This window comes from Hevea brasiliensis, chromosome 13 (genome assembly GCF_030052815.1).
Source record: "Hevea brasiliensis isolate MT/VB/25A 57/8 chromosome 13, ASM3005281v1, whole genome shotgun sequence".
Taxonomy (NCBI): Eukaryota; Viridiplantae; Streptophyta; class Magnoliopsida; order Malpighiales; family Euphorbiaceae; genus Hevea; species Hevea brasiliensis.
The window spans coordinates 77,824,300-77,829,744 of NC_079505.1; the positions used below are offsets into that span (position 1 = coordinate 77,824,300).

The following is a 5,445-nucleotide window of genomic DNA, read 5'->3' on the forward strand; positions in this document are numbered from 1 at the left end:
GCAATCTGATTTTCCAGCATTCTGTTATGTGTTTGCATCTGTTCCAGCCTTGCTTTCATCTCTCTCATCTCCTCATCATGCTTATTTTGGTTAGCAAGAATCTGTTATAATAAAGCTTCTGTGGTGGAACTTTGTTCTTGCTGTTTTGGAGGAGGATTCATATTTTTCTGCTGAAAATTAGGCAATGGTTGTCTATTTTGCTGATATGGAACTCCTTGTTGCTGTTGTGGTTGAAAATTCTGATTTTGGACTTGATTTTGCTGATTTCCCCATGAAAAGTTGGGATGATTCCTCCAATTTGGATTGTAAGTTTGAGAATAAGAATTTCCCATTTGTTTGTTTCCATAATTACCAACATATGCTGCTTGTTCTCCATAATCTACTCCACAGCTGGTAGTTCCTTCTGCATAAGCCACTTGTTGTGAACTTCCAGATGATGATGTTGAACTAACCAACATACTCAAGTCTTCCATCTTCTTAGCCAAAACATTTGTAAGTGCATCAAACTTTGCATTAATCATGTTGAACGGATCAAGATCATACATCCCAGCAGCTTGCCTCTTTTGAGTTGGAGCTGGTCCTCTTGGACTACTCCAAATATGAGTATTCTTTGCAATTTTCTCCAATAGCTCATAAGCTTCATCTTCATGCTTCATAATAAATTCTCCTCCTGTTTGAGCATCAATAATCCCTCTGATTGCAGGAGTGACATTCGTGTAAAAATTCTGGTTTATCATCCATTTCGGAATGGCATGATGTGGGCATAATCTCTCTAATTCCTTCCATCTCATCCATGACTCATAAAGAGTTTCATCTTCTCTTGGTCTGAAAGCTGTCATTTGATTCCTCAATTCCTGAGTTTTTCTAGGTGGAAAATATTGTGCAAGAAATGCATCAGTGAGTTGCTCCCAATTTATAATGGAGTTGTGAGGTAAAGAATCAAGCCAATCCAATGCTCTATCTTTCAAAGAGAACGGGAATAGCTTTAATCTTGCTGCATCATCAGACACTCCAGGTTGTTTTTGCATGTCACAGATCATAGCAAACTTCTTCAGATGTGTGTGTGGATTTTCAGAAGGATGACCTCCAAATTGAGAATTTTGAATCATTTGAAGAACTCCAAAATCCATCTTGTAACTATTTGCATCAATTCTTGGTCTTGCTATGCTCTCTCTCAAGTCATCAAAACGTGGAAAAGCATGATCCATCATACTTCCCCTAGGCATGTTTGCATTAACAACTTCTTCACCATGGGCTTCATTTTCATTGTTTCGATCATTTCCAATATTACCACCAATTCTAATTCTTTCATCAGCCATGTCTGCTTCTAATTCAATTTCTCTCAAAGCTTCTTTCCTTCTTCTGGTTTCTTTCTTGTTGGCTTTACAAAATTTCTCAATTTCAGGATTGAACAGTAAGGATGTGTCACTTGTGCTTCTAACTCTTCTCATAAAAGATTAAAAGTACCTGAAAAAGAACAAACAAACACAAAATGAAAAGATAACAAAAATAAAACTAAAAACAACTTAAATAATCAAGAATTCAATCTTAAACAAACAACTCCCCGGCAACGGCGCCAAAAACTTGATGTGGCCCAACCGCAAGTGCACGGGTCGTACAAGTAATACAGTAAAGATATCGTTCCCACGAGGAGTTGTGTTAATGATTGAATTTTTGATATAAAAAGTTGTCTAATTTAAGCTCTTTTTGAAATTAAAGCAATAAATTGATGGGCATTGAGGTATGAATTCTAAATGTGTAAAATTAATGATCTATTCGACAATGTAATGATTTAAACTAAAATTGCATCAAATTAAAATAAGCAAGTTGAAATATGGCAAAATTTAAAATGGCAAGCAATTAAATTCAATTAGAAATTAACAATGATAAAAAGGCGGTTCCGGAGTTCGGGATTTCATATTCGAGCTATTTTGGGATTTTAAATTGGTTATCCAATCTTGTGAAACTTATGGTTTTAAGGAGATTAATTCTTAAATCCTTCGAATACCCTTTCGAGTGAGACAAAGAGTGCCTTAATCAAACTAATCCTACTTTCATGGAGTTAGAATTAATTAAGACCCATTAAGTTCTTCAATTAATCTGTGAATCCTCTTAATCCTTAGTCTATTTCTAGATCTAAGTTAATTAAGTCCAATTCCTTGATTATCTATCACAAGGCCTTCTCCTTTCGGTGCCTCAACCATGGATTAAGAACATCACTTAATGGGATCCTACACTAAGCATGTCATTAAGCACACAAGAAATGAATTAAACTCATTAAGACCACAAAATATGGATTACCCAATCAAAATCCACAAAATATCTCAAATATTACATCCTTTACTCCAGAATCAAAAGTAAACTACTTACTATCCATAATGCTTACAAGATATTTTGAGTTTATAAGGAAATAAAGCTTTAATATAAACTAAGAAATAAGAAATTAAACACTAGAAATGTAGGAAAATGTAAGGAAAGAAAGAAATCTGCAAATCTTGGTTGAAAATGGTGAGGAAGGTGAAAGTGACTCCTCAAATTCTGCCTCTCTTCTCCTTTCCTTTTCTGCTCCTTGTCTCCCCCCTCTAAAATGGGAAAATGAGACTATTTATAGCATTTTTCTGACATGGAGCCCTAAAATGGTATGTTCTAGGAGGAATTATCTGAGGGAATCTTCTGCCAGCTCATTAATGAACTCTTTATGGGACTGCATAAGTGGACTGCATAACCTTATGCAGTTTTCGGCTGATTCTGGTTCACTTATGCGAAACTGCATGACTTGGTGCATAGGCTATGCACAATTCCGTGAGAGTGCATAAGGGAGGCGTGAATGTGCATAAGCTATGCAGTCTCTAGCTTGCAGGGGGTATTATCTGAAAATAAAGAAGAGAGTTAATTTTTTAGTTTGTTAAGGAAGTTAGTTTGTTATCCAGCTCAGCTACACTTCCCGCTTCTTTTCTTCTTCTCTTCTACTGTGTATATAAACTCCCATGTAGCAGATATTATTGAATAAGAAGATTCATTTCCTTCATAATTTATTTCCTTTGTAATACCTCCCCCACCTTTCGTGAAGAAGTTACCTGAAGGGCAGTGGACATCTGGCCTATGCGGTTGCTTCGATGATACCTCTAATTGTAATTGCTGAATGCCCCAGAAACTTGTTCATGTCTCGTTTATTTTTCCTGTAGAGGCTTGATTAATTAATTTCTTTCTTTTGAAGGCCTTATCACCTGCTGCTGTCCATGCATCACCTTTGCGCAAATAGCCGAGATTATTGATATGGGGAACACATGCAATTAAGTTGCTTAATTAGTGAATTTTACCATGAATTAGGGCTTGCTGGACTCCTGTACTATGTACTTAACGATCTAAACTGCGGTGACTCTTTTCGCCACTAGAAGCTCCCTGTGCCAATTGGTTGGTACACTGTTGCTGTTGTGCTTGTTCTCTGTGTCAGGAGTGTAGAGAACTCAAGAATCACGGTGCCGATCCTTCCATGGGTAAGTATTGGATCGGGAGATTAAATAAATTACTTTTAACACGCATAATGCCAGGAAAATATATATGATTAAGCCCAAGAGGAAATTATTTTAGTCGTGCCTGGAAATATATCTAATAAAGAAGTCTTGAAATGAATATATACTGGATGGTTTTTCTGAAGGTTGGCAAGCAAATATTGACAAGTGGATCCGAGAGAGAACCCGGCCCCCGTTTCTTGCACTAGTCTTGGATCGTTTAAAGCTATGGTCTTCGCTCAGAAAATAAAAAATCTTTGAATATATATACATATATATACAAACCTTTATGTGCTTATATATATATTTCTGATTGTGATCATGCATGTATATTAATTTGTTATTATAAATCTTGTAAATATATTAATATGTATGTACTTATAATATAAAAATGGTTAATCTCTAGCTCAATGTTATGTTTGAGATTTACAATTTGTTTGGATTCTTAATCGTAAAGGAGAAACGGAGAAAAATTAAATAAAAAATAAAAAATTTAATTTTTTTATATTATTTAAATAAATTATGAATATATTATTTTTTTCTTGTTATTACATATTCAACTCCTGTTATATCTACTACTGTCGTTTTCTTAATTTATCTAATTGGTCAGAGAAGCTTTTCATATGATATGCCTATAAGAATTAAAAAAAAAAAAGTTTAAGTTTAATATATATAACACTTTTATTCTCACATTTTTTTACTCTAATTTAAAGAAAAACATTTTGAGTCAATTAAAAAAATTTGGAAAATGAAATTTCTTTTCTTTTCTCCTCCTTTTTTTTCCTCTGTTTAATGTCCAAATAAAAGAAATTGGAGAAATTAAATTTATGTTCCCTTCTATCCATTTCCGTTAATCCAAATAAGGGTTTAGAGTTAATTTTAATATAAATTGTTAATAAATTATGAATTTACTATAACACCATTTTATTTACCAAGAAAAAATTTTAGTCTCCTGAACAATTCATGGTATGGCTACTTTCCTTCTAAAAGAAAAGTTAGAATATAAGTTACTAAGCTTTGTCTAAATGGTATAAAATTTTGAAAACTATTCACTTCATAGTTTTAAATTCTATTTTTAATCTAATATATTTTCATTTTTAATAATTTAATTTTTAGTTTCTCAAATTGAATATAATTTTATCCAAATTAAAAGTCAGAAATTAATTTGGCAATGTATTCTTTAAAAAAAAAAAAAATTGAGTGGTTTATTGATAACATGGCACACAACATAAAATTTTTTTATTTGTTAAGAGTAGACTTCACATGTCATGTTAGTAATAATTTGTTTATTATAAATGGAAACGATATTAGTCATTTGAGTCCTGCTCATAACAAATAAAATATTACATATGATATATCATATTAGTAATAACACACTTTTTCCAAATCAATTTCAATATTGAATTTGAGAAATTTGACTTAAATTATTAAAATTAAAAGTATTAACATTTGGAATTTTTTTTAATTAGATCTATAATTAACCTAATTTAAACATTTAATCAGCTTATGCTAACAAAAAAAGTGATACGAATGCAGTTAAGAAAAATCCAAACCAATCGTTGGGTGTTGCTGGATGGTCTGCAATTTTGACCATATCCAAATAGTGGCATAATTTATGATTTCATATTCCAACTACCCTCTTCTCATAATGGCTCGTAAGGCATCTGTTATGGCAGTCAAGTTTTTATACACAAAGCGTTTCTAGAAAACTATTTTTATGATAGCAATTTTTTTTCTAGGTGTAAAAGGTTGAATAAAAATTTTATGCCTATAATAACAATGCTTAATAACAAATCAATGTACTACTTGATTTCTCTTATACGACAAGAATTCACTCCAGAAAAATAATTTTTAGAATTCTTTAAAATATGAAGAATACTATATATTTATAGACACCAATAAATATCACCAAAAGACACTATTTTAATTTAAA

General features: G+C 32.2%; 1 non-coding gene across 1 annotated transcript; it reads left to right on the plus strand.

The window, feature by feature from the left end:
- Nucleotides 1-747: 747 nt before the first annotated feature.
- LOC131172350 (small nucleolar RNA R71) lies at nt 748-854 on the plus strand. The gene has a single exon (XR_009142831.1). It is a non-coding gene; the product is annotated as a small nucleolar RNA R71 (small nucleolar RNA).
- Nucleotides 855-5,445: the final 4,591 nt, after the last annotated feature.